Below are 16,099 nucleotides of genomic sequence, written 5' to 3' on the forward strand. Positions count from 1 at the left end.
AACTGCTGCTTGAAAAGTTGAACTCTTAACATACCACCTTAAGATTTAACAGAATTGGTTTGGCAACACAAGCAGTCACCCTGTTCAAAGTGACCTGTAAAACCTTAAAACCCTGCCTAATGATGTCAGAAGGCATCTGCTGGAACCTGAGAGCCATCAGGGTATATAACTGATTCCTGATGCGGAGACTCATAATGGGCTCATAATGATGGCGTTTTGCTGAAATAACGAACACCTTTGAATTTAGGTCATAAACTATGAATGAATTAACACAGAAATATATTTGACAAGATCAATTTTGGCAGAATCTGTCGGTTTAAAAGATGAGCAAACTGAGCACGAGTGTTTTGGTGAAATGTTTGCCAAATCTTTCCTGCCAAGCAGCTTACTCTGCTATTGTCTCTTGTTTAGTGTCCTTTTTTTGGATTGAAGTGTTAAGAAACAAAACATATTGGCAATTTAACAATTTATTTATTTAAAAAACAAGGGCTTTGGCAGCATGCGGAAGAACCATACACAGCCACAACACCCTGGTACCTCTTCTTTAGTTTGTCACGGTTTTCTCAACTGATTATCTGTTACTCCGCGAATGTGCGGAGCATAGATATAGCGTGAATGCGCCAACGGTGCTGAGTTTGCTGACAGTATCAGTTCACTGGAAGTTATTAGGGCTCTACTTGAATAGACGCTCTGATCAGGCGGACTGATACATTCAGACGCTTTAGTAAACATTCGCACACAACTTATCTATGTTTCACACACATACGGTACATTTGTGCAGTAACACGAACGCTGTTCGGTTGAGAAAACCGTGGCGAACTAAGCAAACTGTGTCATGCAAACTTGCAGAGATTTAACATGAGCTAATGTAGCATTCCTTCAATTTTTATGAAAGAGTTCTTTTCAAAACCTGAAAAAAGCCATTAGCCTAGCCTGGACAAAGACTTGTGCCACTTTTTCATACTCTGTGCTCTGTGATTGATGTCAGGAAGAAGAATTTACTAACATCACTTTTGCTACCATTTAAGCACTTGTTCAAAAGGGGCACCAGATCAAATTTCTTAATCAAAACAATTCAGACTACTAGATTTATTCATCTTTATTGTTTATCAGATGTCAATGGCTGAGGGTTGAATTTGTTCATTGCAGGGAATAACATATTACCAATAAGAGAGTACAAATTTGCCTTATAAAATTTTGACAAAATTGAAATAAATCAAAATAAAACAACACAAACTAACAATGAGAGGTTAGAAATATATAATCAATATACACTCAGTTATCTGAACCTGATTTAAACAATCACAATCACTTTAGAGGTTTAACAAAAATAATGTTCTGAAGCAGGTTTTAAACCTTTATGATCTGAAGGAAGACTGATTATAACTTTATCTTAAAGCTGCATTAGGTAACGTTTATAAACATGTTTTTTTTTTTTTTTGCATATTTGTTAAAGTTGTTACTATGTCCTGACAGTAGATTATGAAACAGATAATCTGTGAAAACAAAATCAAGCTCCTCTGGCTCCTCCCAGTGGTCCTACTGCCATTTGCAGAAAAACAACCAATAAGAGCCAGGAGGAGTGGCTTAGTAGTGTCAATCACACTAGTGCACATGCTGCTCACACCCTTCCCCTGCAGTGTGTATGGTCTTTCAAGGTGCTGCAGCTGTGCTAATGGCAGAGAAACAACCTAACATTACAGGAAAGGACCAAGTTTGTAGTCAAAGTATGGGCAGGCCATAGTCAGTGTAAAGAATATTGTTGAAGTTTCATCCCTACCAGTGAATGTGCCATAGCTGTTTATCCGCCATCAACGGTAGCCCCGCTTACTAACCTGCGCATTAACAGCAGGCTCCGCTGTGAGGGAGGAGCTGTGGAGGTCGGGCTATAGTACAGCAGAGACTAAGGGGGGAGGGCTTGTTCAAATTTTCAGGCTAAGTCTACGGTCTTCTCAGAACTCCCTACTGCCGCTTTAAAACAATCTTTTAAATGGGATACTTTGGAAATGAGGGCCACACACAATACTGAGCCTCATTTTGATGTGTTTTAAGGACATTACATCAAAGTTGGATCAGCCGGTAGTGTGTTTTTTCACGTTAATTTTGTGGTTGACTCCAAATCCAGGCCTCCATTTGATTTCCATTGATGATTTTTGTGTGATTTTGTTGTCAGCACATTCAACTTGGTACAGAACAAAGTATTCAATGAGAATATTTCATTCATTCAGATCTAGGATGTGCTATTTGAGTGTTCCCTTTATTTTTTTTAAGCAGTGTAGTTCACTTCAGAATTCAGGTAAGGAGTTTAATAATTCTGCCAGACCATCAGATCAGTGTATGGTGAGTATTTTTTCATCGTCGGTGGCTGGGGGTCAGTGCTTAGAACAGTCATCCTCTTTCTCTCTGTCTCCTGAACCCCTCCTCCCCCCCCTCTCTGACTCTCCGACCTGCTCTGTTTTTGGAGCCTCTCTTTGCATATTCTCCAAAATTTATAAACTATGGATCTAGTCAGCTGGTCTCTCAACGCAATTGATCAAATTTTCTCGACGGGAAGACTGGGCAAGGGAGAGCCCGCCTGCACAGATGGGACATCATTCGCTGGATACACAATGGATTCCTGGAAGAAGTGGAATATTGTTTGTCTATCAATTTTGTCAGTGAAGACGTGGAGGATCTTTACATGTTTGGGTTTTTGATAACAAGATTTCCGCTGTTTGGATTAGGCAGTTACCTGACATATCGTCAAATTCGTTTGATGGGTACACTCAAACTGTGATGTTACGGGAGCAGAATCGCAAGTTGGATGCGATCCTTTTACAGGACCACAGACTAAATTGCGGTTTCGGGACTCAGGAATGAAATGGGATAAATCTTGAAGAAAGTCGCTCGCTCGAATTAGGCAGAATGGACCTGGAATTTGGCTGTTTGGACTCACCATTAAGAAGTATCAGCAAGACTTTCAAGGCAGACGGAAAACATAATGTTGGCCTGACAATTATTGTTATGTGAATCTGGCTCCCTTAGGCCGACCTTGGCCAACTATCTTCAATTTCTCCCCAGATTTAATGTAAACAAGATGCTCTGTCCCCTTCCTTGCCTAAGGACGTGGATCTGCTCTGGGCTGGCTGATAAACATCATATTATCAAAGACAATGGCCTCTGTGACGTGATTCATGGACTTCTCTACTATTAGTACTTCTGGTACTATTAGCTAGTCTCTTGTACCTTTAGTTTAGCATTACCATATTTATCCTAGCATTTTTTATGTTGGCTGTTTAGCAGGCCTTTGGTACTATTAGTTAGCCATGTTGTACCTTTAGTTTAGCATTACCATGTTTCCTGATTGTTTAGTTCAGTTTTATCTTAGCTACTATTTTGAATGTCTGAGCTCATTTTTAGTTTTCATTACTTTATTTACTGTAGATTATCTCATATTTCATTTAGATTATACATGATTGATGCTTTTTATTTCTGTATTTCTATCATTGATTTTGATGTTTTTTGATTCTGTACCTGATTGTTCTGTATTTGATTCTGTTGTTGTAAAGCACTTTGGATCGCCTTGCTGCTGGGAAGTGTTATATAAATAAATTTTCACTTCACTTCACTCTAACAAGACAGTTGGAGGTTTGATTCTACCACTTTGCCACATGTCGAAAGTGTTCCTGGGCAAAACACTGAACCTGCTTTGTAGAGATGTAGTAGAGTGCTGTGTGCATGTGTGTGGATGGGCAAGTGAGGACACATCGTTTTGTAAAGCATTTTGAGTGGCTTGGTTTGGCTAGAAAGGCACTATGTAAGTACAGTCCATTTACCATTTATCAACTTGCATCAGCTGAAAGTCATACCCAGACCAAACGTAGCTTTTCTCATTACCAAGACGAAGAAGCACCTTTCTGAATGCTGTGTGGCCAGCGGTCACTCCGTCTGTCTGCATGACTCTAGAGAGGTCAAAAGGGACCTTTGGAGTTGGGCCTCAACGGGACCATGGTGAGGAAGAAGGTTGAGGCCAAAAATCACTGAGGGTCTGTGATCAGCATTTCATCCAAGGTCATAGTGATGGCTTTGAGGAAGGTCTGGAGCTGTCAGCTGATGGGAGTCAGGAGCGGAAGGTGACGTGGCATCCAATGAGCGAGTAATTGCTGGACTTCTCTCTTAAAGTTATAAAATGTTATCCTTCAACTTTTGTTAGATTTCTTTTACTCTGCTGGACTTTACAAAATAAATCTAGGTAAACAAAAATACGATGTGACTAGAGGAGAAGGGACCAGCACACGGACAGACAAAAAAACTGAATTGGGAAACCTAGCAAAGCCATGGTCTGCTGTTGTTACATCAAAACATGGACACTCAGATTTTGACAGGGTCAGGGATTTGAGATCTACATAGACAGGTTATTTCATCCTGTTCAAAGGTTCTGGATTACTCCCATAGGACGAAAGAAATAAAGTTTGTTAAACTATTTTACTAACTTCTTTTTAGATAAATACATAAAAATCATCAATATTCTTTTTTCACATTTCAAACTACTTCACAATTAAAAGAAAAGAGTTCATTTCTGCATAAATCATGTTTTCATGAGTCATAGAAGAAGACAATGACAATGTTTTGATTATGATTTACAACATTTTTTGGCTACAAAGCACAGTTACCTATTCAGTTTGTAATCATTTAGATAAAAGCCAGAACTATTTGGTTTACAACTGAAGAAGTCTGTGGTGCATTTTGAGTTGTGTTTACCAAAAAACAAATTCTAGAGCAAAAAATGACAAGAGAAAAATCAGAACAATGTGCACACAAAATCTGTGAGTAAAAACCACTGGTTAAGGTCAAGGTAAACTATTACCCCTGAAGGGGCAAATTGGGGCAACCTACAGATGTGGACAGTAACTGTGGTAAACCACAAACCTCTACACTTCACAAACTAAGAACAAACCTTGGAACTGTGTACAGTTAGTTGTTGGTCTTTCATTTTTGGTCTTTATGAGTTATTTAAATATTCATAGTATAGCTGTTTTTTTCTTTCTTTCTCCTGTGTGGACTCTCCTGTGTGTGTTTAAATTTGTCTTCTGGCTAAATCTTTGTCCACAAAGATCACAAGGAAATGGTTTGTCTCCTGTGTGGACTCTCCTGTGTGTGTTTAAATTTGTCTTCTGGCTAAATCTTTGTCCACAAAGATCACAAGGAAACGGTTTGTCTCCTGTGTGGACTCTCCTGTGTCTGTTTAAATTTGTCTTCTGGCTAAATCTTTGTCCACAAAGATCACAAGGAAACGGTTTGTCTCCTGTGTGGACTCTCCTGTGTGTGTTTAAATGTGCCTTAAGGCTAAATCTTTGTCCACAAAGATCACAAGGAAATGGTTTGTCTCCTGTGTGGACTCTCCTGTGTCTGTTTAGTTGTGTTTTGCAGGTAAATTTGTTACCACATGCATTGCAGCTAATTGTTTTTGGCCTTGCCTGGACTTTCTTGCATGACTCTAAAGTTTTCTTAACTCTAACACTTTTTCTATTACCCAAACAGTTTGAAGAGCTTATTTCTGAATGACAGGTCATGTGTTTTTGAAGAGACCTGTTGTTGACATATCGCTTACCACACTCAGAGCAGCTCAAAGATTTGTGGACGATTTTTACCCCCGACTTAGGATCCCTGCTTTCCTTCCAGCCTTTGATACTGTATTCAGTCTCTGACACAGAATCTGAATCATTCATCTCAGAAATGTTCAAATCATCAACTTCTTTATCATCCCCACTAACTTCAGTCTCTGAAGAGCTGAAACTGTCCTTGTGAGTCTTTAAACCTGGGCTTGTGGTGGGGTTTTCTTCATCCTCCTCACTCTTTAAAGGAACTGCAGGGACTGAAAACCTGATGACATCAGTGTCCTCCATACTGAGTTGATCGTTCACCAGACTGGTCCAAGGCTCCTCCTCTTCCCATTTATGTTGAGGTCCACATGAGGCCTTCATTCTTCAGGAGCTTCTTTAATTAGCACCAAACATGTGCAGGGACCACTGAAAGACATGCACATTAAGTACAATGTTATGTTTACATTCACACATATATTACTAGAGTTGTTGTAAACTGGGTTCAATGCTTGACTGCATGGAGATATCATTAAAGGGACAGTCTAGCCATGTTTTTGAGAAGATGTTTTATCAAATATTTATTAGTGTGTAGTACCTTTTCAGCCCACTCTGCAGAATTGGCACTTTAATGTGGTGGAGGGGTTGATTACCCCCTGTGGTTCTAGGGCCTATGTTTGCCCAAACTGGCCTCAGGGCAGTGGTCACGCTAAGTAAAGTAAAGTAAAAATTTATTTGTATAGCACATTTCAGCAGCAAGGCATTCAAAGTGCTTTACATAATAAAAACACCAGTAGAATTACATTACAATCATCAAAAAACATCATTACAATCATCAAAAACATCATTACAAACATCAAAAAAACCCCACTAATGTCCTAATAATATTTTAGTAATATTTTGTTCAGAGCAATTGAATTTATTTGCGGACTACTAATCAAAGGCAGCTCTAAACAGGTGAGTTTTCAGCCTTGATTTAAAGGAATTTAGTGTTTCGGCTGTTTTGCAGTTTGTTCCAGATTGATGGTGCATAGAAACTGAAAGCTGCTTCTCCGTGTTTGGTTCTGGTTCTGGGGATACAAACTAGACCAGAACCAGAAGACCTAAGTGTTCTGGATGGTTGATACACCGATAATAATTCTTAAATTTATTGTGGTGATAGACCGTTCAGTGATATATAAACTAATAGAAGTATTTTGAAGTCTATTCTCTGAGCTACAGGGAGACAGTGTAGGGACTTTAAAACCGGGGTCTACTTTTCTGGTCTTAGTGAGAACACGAGCAGCAGCATTTTGGATCAGCTGCAGCTGTCTGATTGATTTTTTTGGCAGACCTGTGAAGACACTGTTGCAGTAATCAAGACGACTAAAGATGAACGCGTGCATAATTTTCTCTAGATCTTGTTGTGACATTAGTCCTTTAATTCTGGAGATGTTCTTCAGGTGGCAGAAAGCCGACTTTGTAACCGTTTTAATGTGTCCCTTAAGGTTCAGGTCTGAGTCCATTACTACACCCAGGTTTTGGGCCTGATCACTAGTTTTTAGCTGATACCTGAAGCTGCGCGCTGACTCTTGATCGTTCCTCTTTAGGTCCAAAGATAATAATTTCAGTCTTGTTTCTGTTCAGCTGGAGAAAGTTTTTGCACATCCACGCATTGATTTGTTCTAAGCATCTGTTCAGTGCTACGATAGGTTTGGAGTCACGTGGTGACATCGTAATATAGAGCTGTGTATCATCTGCATAGTTATGGTAACTAATGTTATTACTTGTTATAATCTGGGCTAGTGGGAGCATGTAGATATTAAATAGAAGGGGTCCCAGGATTGAACCTTGGGGTCCTCTACATGTGACTTCTGTTCGCTCTGAAGAGAAGTTGCCTATTGATACAAAGAAGTTCCTGTTGTTTAGGTAGGATTTGAACCAGCTGAGTGCTGTGTCTGAGAGTCCGATCCAGCACTCCAGTCGCTTTAATAATATATTATGGTCAAAAGTGTCAAATGCTGCGCTGAGGTCCAGTAGAACCAACATTGTGGTTCTTCCACAGTCTGTATTTATGTGGACCAGGGGTGGAAATTAGCACCCGCCACCCGCCAAATGCGGGTAAATATTTTAAGTGGCAGGTGAATTTGATCAACACACACGCCACTGTGGCGGGTTGGCAATTTGAACAGAAAAGGTATTATTTGTCATCTTGACATATAGGGGGCAGCAATGTGCTTGGGTTGCTGCTAAATGCAAGAAGGAGAAAAGTTTAGCAGACACTCTTTACCAGTTGGTGGCAGTATTGATTCCTTCAGTTGTTTACCAACCACCAATAAAAATCAAGAAGAATAAGAAACAATTTGAGGAGTAGCATTAGTAATGTGGCGGAACATTTCGGGAGTTAAGCGGGTGGCAGACAACAAAAATGTTTTTCAAGAGTAGTCAAGGGAAGAACCGAAAGTTAAACAACGTTTTTTTTTTTAACTAAATCAATGACGTCGGTCAGTGTGCGTTCGTGCCTACGGCCGGTGTTCAGACGATCTGTGCTTCCTCGTCAGATTTTCCTACCGTAGCACGGCTAAACAACGATGTCTAACGGTCGGTGCTACCCGTCAAAAACTGCTACCGTCATGTTTACAAACCGAAAACTATAGCGGTTCGTGTTAATGTTAAATGTCATTGGATACTGAAGTGGAAGCTTAGGAGTTATGCTTAGCATAGCATTGGAACAATTTCTATCCACAACGAAAACCTTTCTAAAACCACAAAAATCACTTTCTTCACTACGGCTGGTGGACAAAAAATTTTAATTTCCACCCCTGATGTGGACATCATTGAACACTTTGACGAGGGCAGTCTCAGTGCTGCAGTGAGCACCGAAGCCGGACTGAAAGATATCAAAGCGGTTGGTCGTTGTTAAAAAGCTATTTAACTGTTGAAATACAGCTTTTTCAATAATTTTGCTGATGAATGGAAGGTTAGAGATTGGCCTATGATTCTGCAATAGTGATTTATCCAGATTGTTCTTTTTTAAAAGAGCTTTGATAACTGCTGTTTTTAGAGCCTGGGGGAAAACACCTGATAAGAGAGATGAGTTTACGATTCGAATCAAGTCAGATGCAATGACAGGAAAAACTTTCTTAAAGAAGGTTGTAGGAAGGATATCAAGACAGCAGGAGGATGAGCTTAATTGATTTATAATTTCTTCTAAGTTTTTATGGGTGAGTTGGTGAAATACAGCCATTTTCTCTGCATTTGATATGTTTGGCATTGTGGCATCATGTAGCATTGGGATTGGGTTTGGGTTTGGTGTGGATGAGCAGATTAACCTTCTAATTTTTGTAATTTTCTCTGTGAAAAAGTTGGCAAACTCATTGCAGGCACTGGTAGAGTGGAGTTCAGGTGGTAAAATCACAGAAGGATTTGTCAACCTGTCAACTGTGGCAAACAGAGCACGAGCGCTGTTGATGTTTTTATTTATGATTTCCGAAAAAAATGTCTCCCTTGCATGTTTTAGTGAAGAGTGATAACTTTGCAACCTTTCTTTGTAGATTTCATAGTAAACGTGATACCGAGTTTTACACCATTTACGTTCAGCCCTTCGACAGAGGGTTTTTTCATGTCTTACAAGTGAGGTGTTTATCCAAGGTGATTTTTTTTTGCCAAATATAATTTTCACTTTAACAGGGGCAACAGAATCTGTTATATCTGAGATTTTGGAGATTAAGTTATATACCAGTTCATCTACTGGTTTACAGCCTGAAGTGAGGTGCAGGAGTATATTTGATTAAAAGTTTCAGCTGTGCTGTCTGTGAACAGGCGTTTTGTGATAACATCTGTTTTTCTAAGCGAGTCAACATAGATTGTACTTTCAAAAACAGCAGAAAAATGATCTGACAGAGCGACAGTGATTCAAAAACCTTGATAAATAAATATTTAACTTGTCAGGATACCTCGCCTGAAAAAAGGAAACCAGGGCACGCCCCCACTAGCCAGACCGGAAAGTGGGAGCATCAACGGGCACATGGTGGACAAGCCTTGACTCCCAGGACTTGGCTGGGGCAAGCCTGAAAAAGTGACAGGAGGCCACCTCTATGTGGGCCCACTCCCTGTGAGGAAGATCATCAAGGCCAGGTGCACAGTAAGCCAGGTGGTAGGAAGGGTCTCCAGTCTTGCAAACTGCTGGTCGCATAGACTGACTCTATGGACTTAGAAAGTCATATCTCTGGTGGGTAAAAAAACCAGAGCTTGAGTGTGAGGTTGTCTGATACCAACTAGATTTAGTTGGGCAACCCAACTCCTGGTGAGGGTCTGGATTATTTCCCATTCTGGAGAGAGGCAACAGGCAGGTGTGGGAATACTCACAAGAACTCAGCCGAGTGCCTCAGTGTTGGAAGTCTCCCGGGTAATTGAGAGGGTCGCAACTCTGTGGCTCTGAGCTGCACGAGGGAAGGTTCTGACTATTTGTGCTTCTGCACCGAATATCAGTTCAGATTATCCAGTCTACATGAAGTCTTTGGATGTATCCTTGATAGGGTGCCATCTGGGGATTCTGTTGTTCTCATTTGTGACTTCAATGCCCATGTGGACAATGACAGATTTATCTGGAGTGGAGTGATTGGGAAGAATGGCCTTCCTGATCTGAGCCCAAGTGGTGTTTTGTTATTGGACTTCTGTGCAAGGCATAGGCTGCCTGTGACAAACACCATTTTTGAGCATAGGGTGGTCCAAAAGTATACTTGGTATGAGCACACCTTAAGCCAAGGGTTGATTCATTTTGTAATTGTATCATCAGCCCTGCGGTTCTATATTTTGGACACTTGGGTAAAAAGAGAAGCAGAGTTGTCAACTGATCACCACTTGTTGGTGAGTTTGATCCAGTGGCAGAGGAGGCTGTTGGACAGACCTGGTAAATCCAAACGAATAGTGAGGGTGAACTGGGAATAGATAGTTTTTCCATATGTTCCGTGGAAGGTCGGGGTCATGGAATCTGAATGGGCCATGTTTAGGGCCTCTGTTGTAGATGTGGTTTCCAGGAACTTTTGCCTAAAAATCATTGGTGCCTGTTGAGATTGCTCCTGAAGCAGCTGACATGTACAGTGTGGCCAGAAGGACTGCAGTTTCTGTGGTTGTGGATGCAAAACGTCAGATGTGGGAGTAATTTAGGAGAGCCCATAGAGAAGAAGTTTTGCCAGGCTTTGCTGAGCGTGCCGCTTGGCTAAGCTTCGCTTGTTTATTATAAATACTTCATTTTTTTTTATACACGTTTCTTCCACCTGCACCCCCAAAACCGCTACCTTTATCTACCTCACCGCGCGAGGGTACGTGTGCCAACAATGACGCAATCGCGCTGTCCCCGCCCCTGTGCGAAGGTCCCGCGAGGTGTTGCGTCGTGCACCTTTTAGAACTTGGTACGGCGTGCGCGCCATGCTCCATTCAACCATCTGCTCTCTTTTTTACTGTATTCCCACTGGTTACGTAGCGTACTGCCCCCTGTCTTATTGGAGAATACTGCTCCGACGTTAGCGCCAAGTATAAACACCCCCACTGCGCGCTCAGGTCCGCGCGCTGTTTGCAGAGCCCTGGCGGACTCTAATGAGCCCTGAGGCTGAGACACCTTTAGCTACCTGGAGCGGGAGCCAACGCAATAAACACCTAACGAGCGGGTTTAACCAAAAATGGTTAGTTGAGCTGAAATTCAGCGGCTGGCTTTAAAAGACCAAATATGGTAAGTGTGTTTTGTACTTAGTGAAAACATAAATATGATGCAAGCTAATTTATCCTTGTTTATCAGTAGAAATATTCTATTAAATTCAGCATGTAGTGATCCAACATGCAGCCAGTGCCACAAAAAGCACAGTACAGTACAGCATCTCTATGTTTTTCAGAGTTCTCTGTTGTTATTCATTGGGCTTGACGTGAGACGCGTGTTGGTGCCTTGTTTGCACTTTGTCACTAAAAAGAGAAAATATCATATTTGGCTTTTTGACTGATGTCTCTGTAAAATATCTAACAATTAACTCCATTGTTATTCTTGGAAAGTTTTTTATACACATGAACAGATTCCTTAAATCTAAACCAAATTTTGTTGCCTTCCACAAAGAACTGTGTCTTTTCTTTTCATCACTGAAACATATGAAGAAAAGAAATGCAGTAAAACTCTTCTCGTTGGTAAAAGAACTCAACCTCATGGCACTTTACATACAAAAGAACTGGGTAAACATGTTTACTTTCAATTTATTTATTTATTTTATGTATGTTTATTTTATCTTATTTTTCTTAAAATCTTTATCATTTGTTATTCATTTCAGTTACTTGTTTATATGTGCATTGATTTTGTACTGTTCAGAATTATGAATTAAGTTTTTGAAAAAAAAAAATACGTGCAGCCATATATGATGTGTCAACCATCTTTTTTTTACCGTATTTCCACTCGTTACGTAGCGTACTGCCCCCTGTCTTTGTGGAGAATACTTTACCGAAGTAAGCGCCAAGTATAAACGCCTCCACCACGCACTCAAGTCTGCGCGCCGTTCACGGAGTCCTGTGTGACTAATGAGCCCTGAGGCCGTGCCACCTTCAGCTATCGCTGGAGTAAGCAATAAACATTATTGGGTTTAACTAAAAATGGATAGTTGAGCTAAAATTCAGTGGGTGGCTTTACAAGACCGAATATGATAAGCTTTTTTTGTGCTTAGTGAAAATATTATCCTTGTTTACCAGTAAAATGTTGCTATTAAATTCAGCATTAGATATGCTTTGTTTTGTTGTTACATGTAGTGATCCAACATGCAGCCTGTGCCACAAAAAGCACAGTACAGTACAGCGCATCTCTATTTTTCCAGAGTTCTCTGTTCTTATTCATTGGCCTTGACGTGAGATGTGTGTTGGTGCCTTGTTTGCACTTTTTCATTTATGTTAATTTAATTTATTTGTAAATGTGACTTAAGTTAGGATTCAAATTAGCTGCAAACAATTTGTATTTATTTTAATTGTATTTTTGGCACGTTTGTGTTTTTTTTTAATACAAAATAAACAATTGAAAAAAAGGAAAAAAAAACATTCTCCAAGATTGGTGATTCCTTTTTGTTTTTTTTGCCAGGGGTTGGCATCCTACCTCTCTGACCGCACTCAATTCATACAAATTAAATCCTTCTGTTCTCAGTCTTCCCCCGTCTCCACCGGTGTCCCCCAAGGCTCTGTCCTTGGACCCCTCCTCTTCATCACCTACCTCCTTCCTCTGGGTAACATTTTCCGCAAATTCAGTGTCCATTTCCACTGCTATGCCGATGATACACAGCTCTATATTTCAACTAAACCAGGCTCCACTAACCCACCCTCTATCCTCACCGACTGTCTCACTGAGCTCAATCACTGGTTTTCTAACAATTTCCTACAACTCAACAGTAACAAAACAGAAATAATCCTTGTTGGCACAAAAAACACCATTTCAAAATCAAACCATCTTCTCATCCCCCTTAACAACTCTTTGCTATCTCCCTCGCCTCAGGTCAAGAGTCTCGGTGTCATCCTCGACACCACTCTCTCCTTCACTTCCCACATTAACCATATCACTCGGTCTGCCTATTTCCATCTCCGTAATATTAACCGTCTCCGTCCTTCTCTCTCACCCCGCTCCACTGCCATTCTTGTTCATAGTCTTGTCACTTCCCGTATAGATTACTGCAACTCCCTCCTCTATGGCCTCCCCAACAAAACTCTCCAAAAGCTACAGACAGTCCAGAACTCAGCTGCCCGTGTCATCACCCAAACCTCCTCCTATCACCACATCACTCCTGTCCTGCAGCAGCTCCACTGGCTCCCGGTTAAATCACGCATCATCTTCAAAACTATTCTTCTCACTTTCAAAGCTATCCACAGTCTTGCCCCTCCTTACCTGTCTGACCTGCTACACACCACCATCCCCTCTCGCTCTCTCAGATCATCCTCTTCGCTACACCTACATGTACCCGTTGCCCGCCTCTCCACCATGGGGAGCAGGGCCTTCTCCTGCTCTGCCCCCCACCTCTGGAACGCTCTATGAAACACCTAAATTTAATGTAATTTACTTTCTCTGTTCAGGACTAAACTTAAAACTCATCTCTTCAGACTAGCTTACCCCTCCTAACTTTGTTTTATGTATTTTATATTTTAACTCATGCCTGTTCTTTGCACTGCTTTTTTATTTTTTTTTTTGATTTCTTCATTGATGTAAAGTGTCCTTGGGTGTCCTGAAAGGCGCTATTTAAATAAAATGATTATTATTATTATTATTATTTATGCCCTCATTGGTAACAATGAAATAACATTAATCAGCTGACTCATTTAAATACACCTTCACATTCACGAGGTGTTTTGTATTGACCATTTATGGTTTGTCCATCTACCATCATGTTTTGAACTTCTTAAACTCTTTCGGTTTGCGGGGCTCTGGTAACTATCAGTTAGTGGGGGTAATGAAGAGCACACCCTGGACAGGTCACCAATTTGTCACGGGGCCACACAGCAACAACCAACCAACCATGCACAAACTCACACCAAAGACCAAATTAGAATCTCTATTTAACCCAACTTGCATGTCTTTAGACTGTGGAGAAAAAAAATGGAATACCTAGAGAAAACTCACACATCTACAGGTAGGCCTGTCCCGATAACAAATTTTACTGGGCGATTAATTGTCTCAGAAATTATTGCGATAAACGAGAATATCGTTTGGAGGCCGTTTTAAACTAATGTAATGATAATAACAAAATAGGGCAAGTACATCCTCTCAAAGATTAATAAACCTTACTTTCAAAGGAACACATAACACTGGAACTGGAACACAAAATAAACAAAACAAAAACAAAGGGGCAAACAAGCAAAAGCACACGGCGACAAAAGCACAAATGCGACATATTAGCTCGCAAAGGTTCAGCGGTTCGCCTCGGTCATTTGGTTTGAATCCTGCTGCTGTTACGTTCAACCTTGAAACCAATTCCATTTAGTTTTTTTCCCCCAGGGTTTCCCCCAGTGTATTCTAAGCTTGGTGGGCCGACAGGCTTTCCCTCCCCTGCCGCCAGGCTAAGCTCCGCTTGTTTATTGTAAAATACGTAAATTTTTATACATGTTTCTTTTCCACGCGCATCAACTTGACGCATTGATCACTGCACAAGTAGTAGTAGTATATAAGTAGTAGTAGTACATAAGTCATTGCCCCGTGCAGTGTCGCGTTGCGTGGTCGTGCACCTCCCAATTTTTGTAACTTGGCTCGTGTAGACTTGGAGAGAACAACAGTTTGTGTTTCTCGGCACAGGACTGTTAGTCAAGGCCTTAAAGCTCTATCATACTCTATTAGAAGTCAAGAAGTCTGTTTGCGGTCATGTGGTTGCAAGCCGTTTGTTTTTGCACACACCTTTCATAGTCCACAAGAGACTCATCTCAGAACTCCTGGAAAGCTCCTTCCTTCTCCTGCAAAATAAAAGCCTTGTCCAGCTGCTTCTCAGCAGAGCAGAAGAAAAAAAATGACTCCTTTAAATCTCATCAGCTTTTCCGTGTAAACACACCCAACTTAACTTCTGGCCAATCACACAATATTTGTAAATAGTTCCTCGACATCGCTGCCATATTGGAGCGATCGGAGAAGATGCCTCATTCATGTGCTGCTTAACTGATTAAAACACATTTAATCAGTTAAATGTATTTCTCTGGAGCAGGGGTGGGGGCATGGGGGGGGAGTGACATTCAAGAAACACAGTTTGCAATTGATAACCACCATTTTGTGCTGATGTCACTAGTTGTGACTGTCTTCCACAAACTGAACACTCTTAAGTTGCAAAGTGGTAACACACAGGAAAAGGTGTGCAAGACTATTCTTTTCCAAGGTTTTTAACTTGCGCAACACACACACACACAGAGACTGCAGTTGCATAGCTGTATTGATACATGTATGCCTATGTGCTAATCAATGTGTGTGTGTGTGTGTGTGTATTTAGGCCCTTTAATCACATGATTTGTGGGATCTAAAAGCAGTTCTTACACCGAAATAAACGAGTGCCACTATCTCTCTCCTCAGTGCCAGAACACGGGGGATTCTTTAATTGTCACATCTTATCGTCATCACAAAATCCACAAGGATCCCTAAGTATCTTTGAAACTGGGTGTATTTAAACAGATGAAATGCATTAGTGTCTATTACATACTTCTGACCAGTTCGTTATTGGTCAGAAGTTTACATGACTCCTACGACACTTACAGGAAACCAGCCAGAACAACTGGCCGAGTCTGGTTCCAGGAAACGCCTTGTTATCATAACTCCCTGTCCTGGAAAGTTCTGTGCTCTCTCAACACTGTGGAATTAGACAAAACCAAGCTCTCACTTAAACAGCATTTAATCATAAGAAGAGCAGCAGTTCTGCATATATATAATCTAAATGTTGTGGAATAGAAGGCCCTGTATTTATTCTCCCATGCTTTATTTTATGTTTGATTATTATATCTTTATCATTTGTGTTTATCACCATTTTATATTTAGTCACCATTTTAAAACCTTTAACAAG

The 16,099-nt window shown here is 40.7% G+C and overlaps 1 long non-coding RNA gene across 1 annotated transcript in view; it reads right to left on the reverse strand.

Moving 5' to 3' along the window:
* Window positions 1-5,255: 5,255 nt before the first annotated feature.
* Window positions 5,256-16,099, reverse strand: part of LOC108241567 — a 14,781-nt gene continuing 3,937 nt past the window's right edge. The window contains exons 2-3 of the long non-coding RNA XR_001808818.3: window positions 6,178-6,288; window positions 5,256-6,008 (exon numbers count right to left, since the gene is read on the reverse strand). This is a non-coding gene — a long non-coding RNA (uncharacterized LOC108241567). The remainder of the gene's footprint in view (window positions 6,009-6,177; window positions 6,289-16,099) is intronic.

Source organism: Kryptolebias marmoratus, linkage group LG3, assembly GCF_001649575.2.
Source record: "Kryptolebias marmoratus isolate JLee-2015 linkage group LG3, ASM164957v2, whole genome shotgun sequence".
Taxonomy (NCBI): domain Eukaryota; kingdom Metazoa; phylum Chordata; class Actinopteri; order Cyprinodontiformes; family Rivulidae; genus Kryptolebias; species Kryptolebias marmoratus.